Below are 8,105 nucleotides of genomic sequence, written 5' to 3'. Positions count from 1 at the left end.
ATGTGTCCTTCTCTACTATCATATAATATAGATATAAAATGTACCCTAAATAGTAATTATGCTAATTAGCTAATTGCTTTAATCTAACCCGATACAATAGAAACACCATAATGGAAGCCAATATATAGTGAACCAAATTGACAAGAACATACTCCACTAGAATTACTTTGTCAGTCTAATGGAATGTGGAATAAACAACTATATATATGCAATACATGTAATTGCATTTTTTATCTCATAAAGATAAGTCTTTAATGTCTATAAATGTTACTAATTTCCTTAACTTTTACTTTATCCTTTTAGTATTATTATCATTTATTTTTATATTTTTATATTATTTTAGATTGCGGTAAAGTATATATCATCAGCAAAGTATTGATAAACAATGGTGAAAAAGCACCTGTTGGAACGGCACCTTGGAATGTTGGAATATATCGATTAAATAAAAAAAATTCCAATCATTATTTGATATGTGTGGAGGATCAATTATTGCTCCAAAATTAATAGTTCCTGGTAAAATCTTCGTGCAGCGAATTTAAGAAGGAATGAAAATTAATCAGACCATTGTCCATTTATATGTAAAGAGCAAATCCCGTGAGATTCTGTACTAACGTTTGTATACATTTTAGCATGTTATAATACATAAGTAAAACAACTGGGCAAGTGAATACCACTCTGATGTACAGTAGGTTGCGATTAAGATGCAGTGAGTGAGTGAGTTAGCGAGTGAGTATTATTTGGCTTATATATAATATATGTGTGTACAATACAAAATGAATACATACGTACCTATTCTTATTAATTTTAATGAACAATTATAAGAACTGTTAAAAAATGTTAAACATAATAAAAATACTAATTATTCAAAATATACAAATATGTATTTCAATTACAATTGGAATAACATTACCTTAATTATATTTGACTTATTTATAATGGTTATACAGTTTATGAATCCATTAAATGTGGTACTTAACTTCTGTAGAAACTGCAATTGAATTTTTCAGTTCTGGATCCTTGACACTCACTATTCCGATAAATAATACCAATTAGCGTCTAAAAAGCATGATTCTGATTCGCTGTCTCCTTCGTCCACACTATGTTCTGAAACTAAAAATATTTTATAATAATACATTAATATTACATTTTATCATACGACTGCTATTGGGTAGTAGGTGCAATATACATTTTTATTATTATTACAAATTATATACAGGTACCTACTATATTACAAGGATATTATGTGATATTATAGTACCTATAACATGTGGCAGAAACTATAATATTTAGTGGTGTCATGTACACACATTTTCAATTAAAATATTTCATATAACTTTTGTATATATTCACATATCATACATGTAGTAGATATATTATAATTAAGTACCTGTCAAGTTTAGAACTTTTTTCTCCATAGACCACGTACCAATTATTTCAATTTTCATAGGACCCCTAATATTTTGTTTTTATAAATGTATTGATTTATTTTTGATAGCTTACACGGAGCTACTCACTTGTAGAGTGTTTACTACGGAGTGAACATTTTTAAAACAAAATACGTGTTAAGTTTGTTTTATTTATTTATTTATTTCTTTAATAATGACAATATAAGGGTCAGACTGGACCGGCGGGATACCGCGAACTTTCCCAATGGGCCACTGTTCAAAAATAATTTATCATTATTATATATTTATAATAAATCGGTATAAATATAAATTATAAATATTTTGTATTTTTGTATCAAAACGCCTGAGTGTGAAAAAGTGTTTGTATCATATGTTTAAGATTTTATATAGATATCGGTTCAGCTGATAATAAACTCCCCTCGGCATCAATGCGTCACCAGCAATTATTATTAATTATAATTAAGGCGTGGATTTAATTACAAATTGCATTTTTTCTGAATTTTCTAAGACATTGCTTTTCAAGCAAAAAATGTATTTCATATTAGTATTTTAGACTGTGAGGGAGCATTGAATTTACTGGTTTTACAGTGATGTGTGGTTTTTTTGGGTGGTTCCATTTTCCTCCAAAAACGAGATACCGTTTTCCTCCAATGTCCATTTTCCTCCACAAAAAAAAAGGTCGGTTTCCATTTTCCTCCACATTATTTTAGACTGAAATGATGTCTATTTTCCTCTAATATTTTAGCCGGTGTTGTAGCATTACGTTATGTATTATAAAGATAGAGTAAGTCTAGGATCCAGGCCCTAGGGCTTGCAAACGTTATAATAACGTTATATTTGACAAAAAACGATTGAAATTTATAAACGTAATTATAACGGAAAACGAAAATCAAAAATAGTTTAATACATTAAGCCTAATAAAGAAAATTTTTTATTTTTTCGATATGCATAAATTATTTATATTAACTATTTTATTATTTTATTTATTATTTATTGGAGGAAAATGGACAGTGGAGGAAAACGGTATCTCGTTTTTGGAGGAAAATGGCTACAGCCGTTTTTTTTCATAAAAAAAACTATAATTACGTATGACCTTAAAACAATCAATAGGTATCTATGAAAAAAATGGCACCTGATGTACGCTCGCTTTGTATATAGTTTATTTGATAGATTTGTAAAATTAAATTCTTATTTCTTTTACTAATATTGTACAATAGATTAATTAATTTAATACAAATCAAGTTAATCTTCACTTTTTAATGTGTCCTAGGTACCTTCAATATTCAGTGTTTACAAATTTATTATCCGCCCACTTTTTTAGATTCTGAGTGGAACGATGAATGTATTAATTTTACAATGATATCATATGTGTGTTTTATTTTTATTATTTTATACATTTTTTATTTTTGTGTCTGTGTATAAGATAAGTAGTCGAAATAATGCTTTGATTTTCAACTTCAGTATCTTGTTTAATAGGAAAGTGAATATTGTTGGTGCATTGGGGAGGTCAACAATTAAAATTCCCAGTAATTTTCAAAAGCACCGTGAAAAACAAAAGACAAATTAAGGAAAAACGGGAATTCTTACGCAAAATTTGGTTTTTGGTGCAACTCTAAAACAAATAAACATACGTTTGTAACATTTGTTATTGTAAGTTTTTTTGTTGGTTTATTTATACACATGAAATTTTCACTGGTTGTTTATATTTGCATTTTCTATACACGATAAAATTTACAAATTATTTAGATTTGTTTAGGAACATTTTCAGTTTCCAATTTTATTAAATATTTTTTTAAATATTTTCTGCTTTATTATTTTCGTTGACAATATTTTTCGGATAAAATACGATTCGGATGAAATATTTTTCGCATCAAATATAGTTCTGACAAAATACTTTTCTAAGTGTATATTTTTCGGATAAAATATTTTTCGGCCAAAATACTGGTCGAACAAAATATTTTCGGACATTTTAAGCGCTCCCTTTTATTAGTCTTATTTTCTATGAATATCAATAAAACTTTATTTGTTGGGTAAAAAAGCTTAAATATTATATTATTATTATTATTATTATATTTAATACACTTCTAATATACTGTTACAATATCATTTAAAAAATATTAAAAATCCTTAGTCGCAGTTTTTTTTTATTACCTATCATTTAAAGTTCAAATCTTGACAAAAGACGGAAAAATCACGAAAATTAGCAGTTGAAATTCATTAAAATTTTTTTTTTTTAATCTAAGATTTGAAAATATAATACAAGATTATTCATAAGTTTGTCTACCTTTATCAAAAAAAAATGTCTACAGTTAAATTAAATCAAATTACATTTTTATGAGCATTTGAAGTTCATATTTTTACAATATTGGATATTCACTCGATTTCTCATGTAGCGATTTTGTTATTTTGTTGTAATTCAAAAACGAATAACTGTAGATACATGAAAATTTAATTGAATATTTATATTTTCATTTTCATTTTCTATACATCATACAATTTTGAAAATATTTTGACTCTTTTTGAACTGTTTATGAGCCTTTAAAGTTTGAATTTTGACAAAATTTAATAATTATTTTGTAGTTTAAAAAATGTCCAACTTTTATAGCTTAGGATTGAAAATTTAAAACAATGTTCCACGTAAATAGGTAAATTTATAAATTATTTTATTCACAATAACATCATCAAATATACTTAGTAATATCATAGGATGACTGACCGTTTTCGCTCAGAATCGTTTTTCTTACACAATGGTATTATATCATTGAATTCAAATTTAACACCATCCATTACAGTGACCTACTTGTAACATACTGTACAGCAGAGCGACATACACTTATCCACTTTTATTTATGTATTGTAATAACATGCCAAAATATTGTAGGTACTTATGCAATCTCTTGTAGATAATCTCACTGCATTTTCTCTTTACATACAAATGAACAATGGTCAATAGTGACAGTTAACAGTATAAATGTTTAAAGATTGTATTACCCCATGCAGAACAGGCACAAAACTTATCAACAGTCACTGTAATTAAATCACAATAATATTATTTAAATAATACTACAAACCAACCTTTTTTTGATCTCCATTGACTATATTATTCACCATTCCAATCAACACAAACAGGTACAACACCATTCCTAAAAGAAACTCTTTTGTAACACAATAATAGCTATATATTCAGCATGAAACCCATAGGATCCGTAATAACCTTCTTTCGAGTGAATCATATCCACCTGCACATTAATGTTATATAATATGTCATACAAATTATTTGTAAGCTTTGAATTATTCATAACTTACATTGGTTATTTGAGGAAATTTTAAGTCATTAATTGGTTCTATAATATTTTCCAGCAGCAACTTTGTATAGACGGTCAATTATAGATATATTATTAGATAACATACCATTTTTCCAAAAACAATGAGCCTTTAAAAATAATATTTATTTAATTTTCATTATTTCTTAAATTGTTTGTACAAAGAATTTACCAGGAACTATTAAGTTTGAAGCAATAATTGATCCTCCACGCATATCAAATAATGATTGGAATTTGTTTTATTTAATCGACATATTCTAACATTCCAAGGTGTCGTTCCAAAAAGTGCTTTTTCACCATTGTTTATCAATATTTTGCTTATGATGTATACTTTACCGTAATTTAAAATAATATTTGAATATAAAAATAAATGATAGTAGTACAGTAAGGATATCGTAAAAGTTAAGTAAATTAGTAACATTTATATAAACTAAAGACTTATACTTATAAGATAAAAAATACAATTACATGTATTGCATCTATATAGTTGTTTATTTCACGTTCCATTAGGCTGACAAAATAGTTCTAGTGTAGTATTTTCTCGTCCATTTGGTGCAAGATATGTTGGCTTATATAATGGTATTGTCCCGGGAGAAAAAATCTCACGAGAACCTTCATTATAATGTACAACTCCTTGGACAGTCAGTAAAACGCATGAATTCGGTGTTCTCTGTCAAAATATTTATTCTTTCTAAAATATGTTAGTTTGGAATCAGAAGTTGTTATGAAAAAAAAACCAAGACAATACAAGAAATTTAAAGTTTAAATTGATACCTACAACGAAACACATTTACATTTTTGTTCAAAATTTCAAGAATCCATGGAACATAGTATTTTATGTCTATAAGCCTAAGACTTTATTGTTATTTATTCTACTCCAGAAAATCGTTATCCAAGTAAAAAAAATAAGAATTACAGTGTAAAAAACTTAAGCTTTGGAAGTTAAAGCCATCAACTTGTCTGTAAGAAGTGGTATTTTATGCATACGAAAATTACGGATTATTATTATGATTAAATTACTGATACATAATATTATATTGTAATATATTATTCAAAACTCTCCACTTTATAGATGTATAATTTATTAAACTGTTTGGGTATATTTAATATTTTAATATAATGAAATTATACTATAATAGTATAATAATGTCTTGAAAACATGGTTTTATTTTTATTACTATATTGTTAACACTGGTATTACGTACATGAATATATTAACCAGGAATGCGTCACCTACATTGTCAATGGTAAATTTAAATTAAAGCAAATATATTTAAAAATTATAAACAACGAATATTAATTATACATATAAGTTATATTTATATAAAATGAAAGTGTGTTAGGATGAGCAAACTGGTTTGAGCAGCCGCGATGAATCGATGACGTTGTGGATGTCATCGGGTAATGCCATTTTACAGGCGATCGATGGCATACGGTTGTCGGTTACTGACCCGGAGATGATAGTGGACTGCATTTTATGAGAACGGAAGAGTATATGAATTTAGAAAAATAATACAATATTGTGCTGACAAATAAATGATGCGTCGGAATTTACGGAATATACACCGCCGATAATAATTAATATAAAACAGGTACCTATACAATAATAATTGTAACACGAAATTTCGATGGTTAAAAATTAAAATTAAATAATACGAACGGGCTTATCGTGTCGTGTCAATGGTGATAATATATCTCGCTAGTCAGACGAACATGACGATTGATAATAAAATAATATATTATATAATCGAGCTACGATGAACGTAGGTACCTACCTATTACATAACTCACAAATGACCCAACCTTTTCGCGGAGACTTGGGCTGCGGTCTCAGCAGTTGGCAGGAACTATGGTGACCGGGCGATGTGGGACGCAGATGGCTGATGGACGTTGACTGGAGTACTGTCTGGAGGGTGGCACAAAGGCCTTATGAAAGGGCACGGGCCGGTGTCCACACTAACGAACTGTTGTGTGGATGGGTGCGTAGCCCGTGCAATATTATAAGCGTCCGCGGTTGTAAATCACGGACACTTTTGAGACTTACAACTACGGATTTTAATACTTCATCCAACCTAGGGCGGTTGGTCATAAGTATACTCGGATGAAGCGGTAAGCATTACGGCGGTGAGACTGGGCGGCGGAGCACATTCGACCGGAACAATATTTTAATATCTTTGTCACGAACACAAGTTCGACGGTACGAACGGTTCACGAAATCAGACCATACTAATAGGCCGCGGGGTACTAGGCTGCACTATAGATTGCAACCGGCCAGGAAAGGCGAGGCACGCCGGACATCGATAGTCTTGGAGCATGACCTTGACCCGGATCCCGGTGAAAATAGCGTAATCGTCACGTAATAATATTATTATATAATATTGTGTGCCGCCGTGACGGCCAATCGTGCACCAACAACACATATAAGTTACATAATGACACTAAAAAAATAGTTTACCGAACATGTTCTAACACTGACTATATCTGCAGAGAATTTATTAATTGTCAACTTCATAAGACAACGCTATAAAACAAACGATAGTAATATTACAACAACACTTGTGTTCTAGAAACATAATAATATTATCGGTTCTTCTAAAAATTATGAACTATTCGTGTGATGCTGGTATGCAGTCAGTTTTTAATTATGTACATTGAACTATATGCGATCACATGATCGGCCATAATAGTCAAACTATTGAAATATGTGGCAAAGATAAAATTATAATTTACCTACTAACATTTTTAAAATTGATTATGTATGTTAAAAATATAATTAATACATTATAATTTTAATGTTATGGGCGTCATCTGATTGCGTCCATTTTAACCTTTTATAACTTTTCAGTGTTTCCTTTGCGTCCAAAAGATGGATAAATAGATGATCTTTTTACTATCTTTTTTTACTGATTCCTATCGTATAGTAGATAAGCACTAAATTACACTATTTTAATATTACTTTATTAATGACTGTTGTACATTCGTATAACTATTCATAATTCTAGGATCGATAGATTGAGAAATGAATGGTCATAATAAGTAATTATTTTGTCTGTGATATTCAAAAAATAAAAATCAGTCCATATATATTATAGGCTAAAATAATTTTTAAAAAAAGTTTCTTGTCGGTGTTCTAAAATAATAATAATATAAAACTAATTCTTTCGGAGATGTGTGTTGATGAATACTGCGTGTAATCCATAACAAATAGTAATGTTAAATAATAAATATATATTAATTTTGATATATTTATATAAATTAATTTTTATTATTATTATTATTACTAATCAATAAATAAACACTGATATTAAAGGTAACAATAATTTTGATGTCAACTACTACAATCGCGTACGGAACAGATTTTAGGTTATTGTTAGCA

At 28.6% G+C, this 8,105-nt stretch overlaps 1 long non-coding RNA gene across 4 annotated transcripts; it reads right to left on the bottom strand.

Annotated features, from left to right (window-relative positions):
* Positions 1-690: 690 nt before the first annotated feature.
* Positions 691-7,394, bottom strand: LOC100568606. 4 transcript variants are annotated; one of them, XR_003838920.1, is made up of 8 exons: positions 6,505-7,394; positions 5,198-5,399; positions 4,902-5,059; positions 4,713-4,839; positions 4,482-4,645; positions 4,398-4,433; positions 4,207-4,329; positions 691-1,110 (listed from the first exon to the last, which is right to left on the bottom strand). It is a non-coding gene; the product is annotated as an uncharacterized LOC100568606 (long non-coding RNA). The 4 variants fall into 4 exon arrangements; XR_003838919.1 differs by lacking the exon at positions 4,398-4,433 and having other exon boundaries at positions 6,505-7,383; XR_510630.3 differs by lacking the exons at positions 4,207-4,329; positions 4,398-4,433 and having other exon boundaries at positions 6,505-7,331.
* Positions 7,395-8,105: the final 711 nt, after the last annotated feature.

The sequence above is a fragment of the Acyrthosiphon pisum genome, chromosome A1, assembly GCF_005508785.2.
Source record: "Acyrthosiphon pisum isolate AL4f chromosome A1, pea_aphid_22Mar2018_4r6ur, whole genome shotgun sequence".
In the NCBI taxonomy this organism is placed as follows: Eukaryota; Metazoa; Arthropoda; class Insecta; order Hemiptera; family Aphididae; genus Acyrthosiphon; species Acyrthosiphon pisum.
This window is presented reverse-complemented; position numbering and strand designations above follow the sequence as displayed.